Genomic DNA, 12036 nt, shown 5'->3' with positions numbered 1-12036 from the left:
ATCCATCTGGAGATATTTAGAGGGGGTGAATGCAGTTACGGGTCCTTTAAGGAAATTTATTAATTCCCTTTAATGGAGCCGGATATACAGTTCCTTTTCCAGGCATCCGTACATTTCCTCAAGAAATTGCGAGGAGTTCTAGAATGTAACTGAAGTAGTTCCTGTGTGATCAATAGTTAGGTTGGGTCAGGCTTCACATGGTTCTTTTCTTTTTGAGAGAGAGTACTAACTTCAGCAATGTTTCCAATTGCAGGAGTAGGGAATTAGAACCTTCTCAGCCAGATGAACTGCAGGAGTCCACTCCAAATACACACAGGAAATTAGGAAATAAGGAAGTTAGTAGGCAGTAATTTGGTGGTCGGAAAACATCCAGACTCTGGTGAATGTGGCTGGTGGCTGTTTTCACTATGTGGACTCTGGGCTATCCAAGAATCCAGAAGGTCCCTTCAGCTGCTGCAAACCATTTCTCCTAAGACCAAAGTGCAGGTAAGACTGGGAATCCTTCTACTGCTCTTCTTGCACATGGACAAAGATGGTGGCTGGTGAGAGCTGAATTGTAGTCTTTCTTTTGCCAGATATGCCATCCGATTTACAGAAATTACTTTGGCCTAGTTTACCGTTAGAAAAAGGTGGTTTTCTCATGCGCTGGAAGTTTAGCGTAAACAAAGACCATTGTCATTCTAACATTGTAGCAAGGTAGCATAATGCCTCCATTTCCTGATACAAGGGCATTGAGCAACATCATCTAAGTAGGATTTTAAGATATGGTAAAAATACCCTTTGTAACCCTTAGTATTTCTGCAGAACTGAGGCAGACTTTCCTCGTTTTCCTGGCTGAGATCTGAAGACCCAGTTTTCAGATATTTCTGACTGATAATTAAATGTGTGGTGAAGTGGTCTTGCTCTATTTTAATAGATTATAAATTCTGTTAGGCAAATTCTTTATGTGCTGCTTGGTATTAATATTAAACTTTGCTGTAAAATACTTAGTCCCTGTTGATAGACATGTAGAGAGATGAGTAAAACAAAACGAAAAAGTTTTTTCCTAAATATTTTTTCATATAATGACCATTTAAAAATAATTTTATTATAAAACAATACTTTTTCATACAGCTTGTCTCATAGAGCTGCTATTTTAAAATGCAGCAATTTCAAATTCTTTAGTTTGAACAGCAAGAGGTCTAAACTTAATGTGTTTTGAATATGTTTTTTTTTTATTTATTTTGTTTTAGTAATGCAGAAACCCCTGGGTTTTGTCATTATGAGATGAAAGAATAACTGTCTCAAGCCTATGGTCCTAATACATGCAGTTCATGCAACAGTAAAATAAAAAGAGCAGTCACAGAATCACAGAACAGCAGGCGTTGGAAGGGACCTCTGGAGATCATCTGGTCCAACCTCCCTGCTAAAACAGGTTCACCTACAGCAGGTCACACAGGTCCTTCCAGTGAATTAAAGTGATCAAATGACCAAAGATATGTAGCATGAAAAACCTCGTTCAGCAGAGACAGAAAGTGATGCATCAATACGATTGCTAAGTAGATTTGGTAATTTAGGTTTCAAAAATTGTTTCCCATAGTGGTCCATCGTTCACCTTGTATAAGTAAATTGTGTTCCTCAAGGGTCGGTGCTGGAACTGGTGCCATTTAACATCTTTGTTGGTGACACGGACAGTGGGGTTGAGTGCACCATCAGCAAGTTTGCCAACACCACCAAGCTGCGCAGTGCAGTTGACAGCTGGAGGGAAGGGAGGCCATCCAGAGGGACCTGGATAGGCTGGAGAGGTGGGCCCATGCAACCCTCATGAAGTTCAACAAGGCCAAGTGCAAGGTCCTGCACCTGGGTTGGGGCAATCCCAAGCACAGATACAGGCTGGGCGACGAGTGGATCGAGAGCAGCTCTGGGTAGAAGGACTTGGAGGTGCTGGTAGATGAAAAACTGGGTATGAGCCGGCAACGTGCGCTTGCAGCCAATTTTGATGCAGCCAATCGCATCCTGGGCTGCATCAAAAGCAGCGTGGCCAGCAGGTTGAGGGAGGTGATTCTCCCCCTCTACTCCAATCCAGTGAGACCCCACCTGTGGTGCTGCGTTCAGCTCTGGGGCCTGCAGCATAAGATGGACATAGATGTGTTAAAGCAGTTCCAGAGGACAGCCACAAAGATGATCAGGGGGCTGGAGCACCTCCCCAGTGAGGACAGGCTGAGAGAGTTGGTGTTGTTCAGCCTGGAGAAGAGAAGACTCCGGGGAGATCTTATAGTGGCCAGTGACCTTCCAGTATTGCTTTGAGCAACCTGATCTGGTGGAAGGTGTCCCTGCCCATGGCAGGGGGGTTGGAACTAGGTGATCTTTAGGGTTCCCTCCAACCTAAACCATTCTATCATTCTGTGAATTAAAGAATGTAGGATATGTCACTATGCAAAGCAGAGACAGAGCTAAGAAGGTAAGGAACCATTGATCTTACATGAATAAAGGAGTTGCTACTTTCTCTCTTGGACACAGCAGCCTTGTACATAGCCATTCTTTCTTTCAAGGAAACAGTCTCCTGGAAATCCAGCAGTGTGTTATCAGCCCTGGGAGTGCTCTCTTTAGGTAGTCCTCTTACAAGTTTGCGAGAACCTACTGTAAGTACAAACAGACATCATATTTTCTAAAAAGGAAACAGTTACCTTTTTTCCAAACCTTGAAAGAAAAGAAGTGGAAAGGAGCAGTATTATCAACTTTTTAGTATGTTATTTTCAATTTAGAACTTACTGAGTACAGAAAAATTTAATTCAATGAAGTTTTTGAAACTGGGGAAAATTTCTCAGGTTAATAAAAAAAAGCTTTTTAAAGAAAACCCGTACAATTTTAACAGCAAATATAGTGTATTTTTCTTTGTAGTGTTACATTTGCATTATTTTATACTGTAAAAAGTCATTGTAAGTACTCCAAATAACCTATTATAATTATTCTGATTAGTTATTTTTAGCTTTATATATATAAAAGTTCCAATTAGCTTTATACATTATAATATTCATTGGCTTAACAGAGTCTGTTCTGAGTTGATTGTAGATTTCATTTGTTTACTGAAATTGCATTAGAGTATGTTTTAGTCTGTTTAGTACTACTAAAACCTTATTGAAAATTATCTAAATTACTAACTACATTTTAACCTTATTTCAGGGTGTGACGGTTATAGACTTATCTGTAAGCATCTGCAATTCAGCCACATTGAATGTAGAGGCAACAGTTCAGAGTACTCCTGAAAGACCAGCACCAAGTTACTAGCACTAGGAAGTTTTTTGTTGCTGCTTTCTACATTCATATGATTATATTAGAAGAATTCTGTATACCCAGAAAAGTGCCTTAAATTTAGCATAGAGATGTTTGTCCTTCTTGATTCAAAGGGAAAAAAAGTATGTTGTGAGCATCTCTCTTGTCTGTGATCAGAGGCAGAAGAGATTTTGCATAATCTCACAGGCTGGAAATTCCCCTTGTGCTGCCAAGGTTTTTCTACAGTGAAAAATTGGGTTGAATGGCACTGGATTTCTGTAACCAGGACACTCCCTTCCTTTTTGGGAGAGGAGGGAATTTTAAGACTTCAAGAAGATATATTTTTAGTAAAGCCACCAGAATCTAATTTATTAATACTTGTGCTTGTGCTGCAGATATCAGAGCACCCTGATCTTCCCCAAGTCCATCTATATTTCTTCTTGTCCTTACCTAATAGGACAGAATAAATTTGTTACAGCCTGCACTGCTTTTTTTTTAAACAACTTTATTTTCTGAAATTACAGAAATGTGCTGTAGCTGAACCAAATTATCTCAAAAAAAGCCACTAAAACCCACCCTGCCCCTGCCACCCAAGCATGATATATCTTGGAATTTCTTGAAGTTGAGGAAATTACTGACTTAAAAAAGCAGAGAAGGGGGCTGGAAGAAACTAGATAAGTCCTCCTCTTCAATGTATTTATTTCAAGCCAGTAGGTACCTAGACTAAAACCTTAAAATCCATTTCCAAACAGGAAAGGAAAATCAAAGAGGAAGCTTCAGATGTGTGTTTTCTGCTAGCCGTTGGCAGTTTACCTGTATTCTTCTATAGTCTGGTACTGCTAACACCTATCTTCCTCATTCTGAGTGTGCTTTTTCACTTTGTTGTAGCACAGGGTTAGTGTTTTTTTTTTCAAAATAACATATTTATGTTTACTGTGTACAAATCATTTATGCTTTTTCATCTTGCTGATGATTTGCAGACTTACTAAATTAAGCAAATCAACTTGCTTGCCATAATTTTGCTAAGAAATGAGCAACTTCTCTTTGTACAGTGTCGGGTAGCTTGTAATGTGAGTACAAAACACCAAAGACATACTGGAGTGGTACCTTTTCTACCGTTCATTGCAAACCAACACCATTTACAGAACTGGTCTTCCCTTTAGAAAAAAAAACAAACAAACAAACAAACTTCAAAATCCTCTCCTAGGGATTTTTTGGTGTATGTTTGTAAGACAAATTTCCCAGTCTCCTGAAATACACCACCCAGTGGAGATCAGCTCCACTGAATCCCTTCCTGGAGCCAGTAGAGGGGCACAACTGATTTGGGCTTATTCCCACGTGTATAGGGTGAAACTTGGTGGCTGTTTTTAGGGCCTGAGGCCTGTATAGCATATGCCAGTCAACTCCTTGTTCTGGAAGCCTAACTGTAATGTATATTGTTGTACATATATGCGTTACAAAAACATGTGCCTGGTCAATCACATTGCTTCTTACCTAAGTTGGTTCACTTTTGATTATTGTGTTGTTTTACTAAGGCAGTGGCTGAGAACACAAAAGATATAGATTCCCCATTTTCTTTCGACGTGCCCACTGTTTCCCTTCAACGTTTTGAAATGCAGCAACAAAAGAGACTATCCAAAAAGCTATCTGTTCGCCTGGCACAGAAAAGAGTGCCAGGGAAGGAGTATCCCAGCAAACAGGGAAGAATTCCAAGGCACATCTGGCCTTTCTGCCTGTTCACTGGAAAACTGTTTAGCTGGCATAGGTGTTCAAGGTCCAGATATAGCAAGCAAATATAACAAGCCACTCTAATCTTCAGTAAAAACCAGACATCGATACAGACATGCGTGGAAGAATAGTCTCAGTGTAAATGTACTCAGTTTCTTAGTATTTTTACCTGACCCTACTCATAACTTACATGAGGATAGTTTTCTTTTTTATTATGCTTATCCCGTGCAGTACCTTTGCATCTTGCATGTACTAATGATAGGCAAAAGAATTGCTACAGTTCAAGAAAGTATAACACCAGCAGTAGGAATTAGAGAAAGCTGGAAGGAAGAAAAAAGGCTTTCAGAGAAAGTAGAAATCAGAAGAGAGAGAAAATCGCTGTTCTTCAAGTAAGCAGTCTATACATTAAACCAAATCTAACTGAAACAATGAAAGGTTGAAAGTATGCTTTGGCAACTCAGAGGGATAGTCCACCATAGCCAAACAGTGTCAGTTCATTTTTAAAAGCAGATGGAATTATGCAACAGACTACTGCCAGCATGATATTTATAAGCCATTGCTTTAATTCTCAAGAATGTTTAAGGGTTTAAAAACTGTCTTGGTATTGTTCTGCTTCAACAAGGGATTCTTGGATTCTACCTAATTGTAAGCACATGAATAGTTTCATTAAGTGCAATGGGAATACCCATGTGCTTAAAGTTAGACATGTGATTTAATTCCTTGCTGATTTGGGGCCAATGAATTTAATGGACTGTTTTGTAAAACATTTTAATAGATACATATTATCAGCCACCTGAGGAGTGAAGGTAATAGAAACTACTCTCGTGTTAGATTTAAAACAGTAAATGCCCTCTCTTTAGAAGGGGGGCATTTAGAACATAATGTGAAACTCTTTGTGCTGGTATGAGAGATTACATGACCTAAGCTTTTGCTCATTCATTTTGCTCATTTTGCTCTAAGCTTTTGCTCATTCAAGAGAACTCAAAGGTGTAATATCTTCTGATTCTTTCAGATAAATGTGTGCTCGTGATGAAACAGTTGTAGGAAGAGCCTTATGTTTACCAAGGTGAGATATGCCAACAAAAAGCTGTTTGTCTTTGTCATATGGGACTCATACAACAGTATCTATTTCCGAGATTTAATTCTGTTGTTAATGATAAGTTATATCAATTCTATAAAGTAAACGGAGCTTGTCAAATCTTCCATGCATAATAGGACTGGAGAATTCTGGCTTTCTGCCATTTTTTCCAATGATATGACTACACTAGCTATCCCTTATGGGCTTCTCCAGGTTTTTATGGTAGGTTGAACAGCAATATGAGCAGTGCCTTCGTTGTTTTTCAGTGGAGACAACAGAAGTTGCTGGTGCTCAGTCATAGAGCTTGCTGTAAATGTTGCTCAATATCTCTTCTAGGAAAATAAGATTTTGGCATAATTGAAACATTTAGCAAAAAGTTCCATAGCACTTTAGTAGTTTCAGGGTATTGTTCTTGCTGAAAATTTGGAGTAAGTTGACATATATTGTCATTGGTGTCCTGGTTTGGCTGGGTTAGAATCACAGCCCAGCCACGCTAGCCAGGCCATTAGCAGTTTCAGGTCAGCCAGGGCAGCTGCCCTGAGTTAGCTACAGGTGTAGCCTGTACCATAATGTCATGGTCATTGTAAAGGGGGAAGGTTTGCTGAGGAGGTGAGGCTCCTCTGGCTTCTCCCTGCTCCTGAGGGCTGCTCTCCTGTTGATTGTGATGGCTGCATATTCATTTGGCTGAGTATAACTTTGTGTACTTTTGTTGGTATTAGTGCTATTTCACTAAATCTGTTTCACTTCAACCCAGAGATCTCTTCTCCTTTTCCCAATTCCCCTCCCTGGCTGGAGAAGGGTTGTCAGGTGATACAGCAACTGTTACAGTTTAGCCCCGGGTACAGGCTAAATGTGGACACATTGGTTAAAGAAAACTCAGATCTCATGGTGATGGGAGAAATAGTCTATGGATCAGCATTATCTTGTATTTTTCAGGACCTGAATATTTATTCAAGTGCGGAGTTGCAGATTTCAGTGCCTAACTTCAGCTATCAGAAGTTTAAGATTTTTCACCAGTGCTTTCAAACACTCAAATGAGTCTGTAGGGAATTTACTTCTCATAAGACTGTCTGAATGCAAAATGGAGTATTATGGCTCTCACAGGAGCAGAGAAAAACATTATCCCCTATGGGTCTGTCACATTTTTAGAAAAAGTTTCATTTGTAAGAGGCATGAATTGTTGACTGTGCATTTTTACATAGTTCGTATTCTTTGTTGTTCCTGGTGGACCAAAAAATGCTTCTGAAACATACGGTGCCCAATTTAAACTCTGAAGCACAGTGGGTATGGAATGGAGAATTCTGTTCTCTTGAGAGGGAAAAGAAAGGCTTTGAACTAGGAGAGTCTGAAAGAAGGGGGGGAGAAAAGTCTGTACAAACAATATAAAACAGATACCTGAAAAACTTGAGAAGATGTAGAGAAGAGCTACCAAAAAATACTCCCACATGAAGAACTGCAGCTGTATTTAGTTGATGGAAGAGAATGTTATGGGGTGATATGATCATAATGTATAATCATCCAACAAGAAATGAGCAGGAGTTAAAGATCTCTTTAGTTTGGTAGGAAAAAAAGGAAAGAAGTTAACCAATGGCTGAAAGTTAAACCTGGTAAAAGATCAGGTATTTAGTTTGAACAATGAGCATAATAAACTTAGCAGCATTAGCTGGAAAAGGTCTTGCGTACTGAATTTTCTTTTTCCCTTTGATCTGCTAGTGTCTGGAATTGCTAAACATGCAGGCTAACCACTTTCAGATTTAAAAGAAAAGAGTGGAGTCAGTAATCGGTTGATACTATGTAGATGTCTTACTAATCTTATTGGCAGAGTGGACAAGTCTTTTTAGGCTATTTATTTAGGTAATCTGTTTTACATAAAGTCGAGTCCTAGACACTCAGAAGTCAGTGATTTTTCTGTCAGAATATCGTAGCATCCATGTTCTTTCTCTGCTAAAACAAACCAAAACAGTTATATACACTCTTTGATACTATCAAGCAGTGATCTCCAAAGTAGGATGGGCACACCCGAGGGGCTGTGTAAGACAGCCCATTGGGATTCAGGAAGAAAATATATTTTGTAAATAAACACTTTTAAAGGATTTATTTATCCATCATCCTCCTTTAATATCTGTTTGTATGTTGCCTAATGTACATAATCTATTAGTAGAGTAGTACATGTATACAATTTGTAAATAAACACATATGCAAACATTGGAAGTGCACGCTCGAAAATGTTTTAATGATAGGGGTGCACCATCAAAAAGGTTTGGAGACCACTGCCTTAGAGTAAAGCAAGATATCAGATCAACATGATAATATTAACCTTCAGGGCTGTTGCTGTGGCCATTTTCCGATGACATCTTTTCAAAGATTGCTCTTCCTCTTTTTACGTTAGACTCCTTCAGAGAAATGATAGAATGGCTCTCAGGCTGATTCTTCAATGTTGATGAAAGTGAACTTCCCTCACTTTCTGTTTCCTGTTAGAAGACATCAAGTGGTTGTGTGTTAAAACCTATTGGTAGGGAACAGATATGGGGTTGTGGGGAGGAGAATATATGAAGATTCAGCAGATTAGGAGAGAATGCTCTTTTGGGGAAGACGTTCTCCAGAATGCCATAGGGTAAACTTCTGTAGCACTGCAGGCTGTGGATTCATGTGTAGTGCTGAGTTTATCATTCAACAGACAGTCATGCTTGGAAGTTTGCTTTTGCCATTTCTTGCACGTGGTTTCTTCCACAAGAGAAGAGTGGTGATGGTAAGGATCACAATAAAAGACACTGGTTGCTCATTTAAACAGTATTTGTACATAGAAAAGTTGACAGAGGGAGTTTTATTAATTTCATTTATTGGTATGTAAGAATATGTAGAAAGAACAAATGATGTCTTGGGGACCAAATGTGCATGGGTATTTGTATTTCAGAAATTTGATTTTCAATTCTACTGTGACCTATCAACTGAATTTAGCTTATCACAATAGTGGGTCAATGTTCCATACACATAGTTTACAGAATATCATTAATATCTCATAATCACACTGTGGCCTCAACCCTTCAAGGCAAGATGAGTAAGTTAACGCTAAGCAAGATTTTAATGTGTCAAAACAACTGATGTTTTGAGGTGCTTCTCCTTCCTTCCACACAATATGCTACTTGATGTGGAGTTGGACACAATGGCTGTAAAATCTCAACTACAGCTCTTTTGTTAAGTAAATAACTGAAACAGCGGGAGTAGCAAAAATATGGTTTTGTTGCAAAGGAGTGACATGAAAGGTCCATGGCGTGTCCACATCTGCTGTCCCTGAAAAAGAGTGGGTAGGTGCTTGGTCTGGTGACAGCATAAATCTCTCCAGCAAGATTTTGCAGAACTTATTTGCCAGAGCCATTAATTGCTTAAATGGCATGTTTTCGAAATGTACTGTGTTCATTAGACTACTTCCTTTTTACTGTTTGCAGACAGCTTTATTATTGCATACTAATTTAATGCTAGCTTTGTATTTGATCTCACTGAAGTAATTCCTAACTCCTTTTAGATTTAGATATTATGCATGGTGTGTAAGAAGCAGCAAAATTTGACCCCTGAATTGATTATCCTAGATTAGACAGTATTTTCCAGTAATTACTTAAAAAAAGAAAAAAAAAAAGTATTTTTAAATGCATGCAACTTAATGAATCGTCAAATAGAACTCTTACAAAGAAAATAATATAAAATAAATTGTAAAAACTGTTTCACAGTAACATAATTAATACATTTACCTGGTATTTTGTGAAACTAGTGAACAAGTATTGGAAAATACTTTTAAAATGAGTGCATCATTAGCAATCAAGGACAATTGTGCACCCGTCTAATAAATTCACGCTTTTCTCATAGCTGCTGATAGCTTTTACCTTAAATATGTGTTGTACTTAATTTCTTGACCTGTAGTTATTCTTTGCAAGAGTATTCCTTCCAGTATAAGTAGAATAGGTTGTCTTGTGGAAACACAATTTTGTAACAGTCTGTCTACTTCTGTGAGTTATGGTTGCTTTTGCTTGAGATTAGCTGGAAGATTTTTGCATGATGTGTCAGCATTGAAACAAATGACTGATTAGACCATAGAGGCTAAAGATGTTTTATTACATGAATATTGTAAACTGCTTTTTTCAGGAAAAAATGCCTACGGTATCACTGATCATCATTTATCTTGTCACATCAGTCTCTCCTCCTGCCACCCCTCCCCGAAAGAGCACTGCTGCTACTGCTTGTATGGTATTGAACTTGACAGGTATACTTGAATACAGTGGATAATTTTAGCAGATAGGCTGGGAGGTACAATTAACACACTGGAAAAACTAAACATGTCTAGATTTAAAGGTGGTACAGGGGATCTTAACCAATGCTGTGGGATTTCTTGCTTTTTATTTATCAGGTTTACAGGAGATAATTTGTTTAAAACTAATTTGAATTATTTTCTAATTGTTTTTACAGTTAGCAGCATATTTTCCTTGGCTATTATGGAAAGTATTTTTGGAGGGTAATAGCAAGAGAAAGATTTTTGGAGTCAAGAAAGTAGCTGTCTTTCTGCTTCATGACACTTCCTTGTACCCTTCCTCACTAGTCTGTTGGATACTTTCAGGTTGTACATCGCACTCAGCAATGACTTGGTGGCACAGTGCCAGTGAGATAAGCTCTGTGACCAGGCTGGGTTACAATGCAGGCATGACAGTGCAGGTGGGCAGTTGCTGCACAGGTAGGATAAAGAGCTTGGCCAGAAAGTAGGTGTGCTGAGAGGAATGAGATACATACGTGCCAAGGGTATCAGGAGACAGCAGGTGGCTGGAATGAATAGGGTATTTTGTGTGGGAAGGGCTATGGCTTCAAACTGCTATTCATTTTGTAGCCTTTTTTGGAGTTGGTTATCAGTTACAATTACAAGCCAGTGTTCTGATATTTTGGTTTAAAACAGCTGAAGAGCTGACCATTATGTCTGAAAACTGGTATGGACAGTCTGTAGTGCAGAAATGGCTATGCAGAGGAGAAACTAAGGATGAGGGAGGGAGAGGAGAAATTAAAAAAAATAAAAATGCAGCTGTATATGTTGTTAGATCAGCCTGAATGTGTCTGTCTCCTTCTCCAGTTCTGCAGCCAGCCAGTACCTCACGTAAATGAGAACAGCCTCAGGATCTTATTGCCACAGCATTGTGTGTGCTTTTCAGTAGTCAACAACAAAGAATCGCTTTAATGATGTTCTAACTTCTGCAGTATTAAACAAAATAGAAAACTCAAAATATACTGTGTTTTCAGCTACCGTTGACATGTTTGAAAACAAACTCCTCTAGGTTTTATTCTATTCTTACTACATTTTTTATATTTGCCAGTAACAGCTAAAAAACTTCAGAATTTACTGTTTCTTGTTCCTGCAACCTAGGGACCAATATAAATCTGATTTGCATTTTTCTTAACTCTTATCAATTAACTTGTAACATATTTCTATAATATTTCAAATGTTCATCTCTGCAGTAGCAATCCTGTTACCTATAAAATGTATATAAGTTAGTATTTCAGACATTTATTTTAATAGCAATTATTTTAAAAAAATAATGTATTTTTTTTGACAATTTTTAATATCAGTCACAGGATATTGGCCGTACTGAAGAGATTTTCATGTAAACTTTATTGTGGCCAACATCTCAGAAATCTGTCTCTTATGGCAGAAGTTAACTTGATTTAACTTATTTTCCTGTGTTCAGAAAAGCATACAGGTCAAAACTGGAAATCTGGGATAATATTTACAAATTGCTTAGGCATAAAGTATTACCACTCTCTTTAGTGTTTGATTTTTCCACCTGCAAACTGGTCTAAATCTCAGGTTTTAGTTTGTAGTAAACAGTAGTCCCATTTCTCAAGACTGCAGCGGGTTTTTGGTTAGGTATTTTTGTAGTTTGGAGATTTCAGTAAATAGTGTCAATTATGAATTCTAGGAATACTCTTTTCAGTTTTATGCCATG

At 38.2% G+C, this 12036-nt stretch overlaps 1 protein-coding gene across 1 annotated transcript in view; it reads right to left on the bottom strand.

Moving 5' to 3' along the window:
- The window catches only part of XIRP2 (xin actin binding repeat containing 2), a 46658-nt gene that overhangs the window by 18143 nt on the left and 16479 nt on the right, over nt 1-12036 (bottom strand). The window lies entirely within an intron of this gene.

The sequence above is a fragment of the Leptosomus discolor genome, chromosome 5 (assembly GCF_034619465.1).
Source record: "Leptosomus discolor isolate bLepDis1 chromosome 5, bLepDis1.hap2, whole genome shotgun sequence".
Lineage (NCBI taxonomy): Eukaryota > Metazoa > Chordata > Aves > Leptosomiformes > Leptosomidae > Leptosomus > Leptosomus discolor.
The sequence above is the reverse complement of the archived record's forward strand: the minus strand, read 5'-3'. Positions and strand labels throughout refer to the sequence as shown.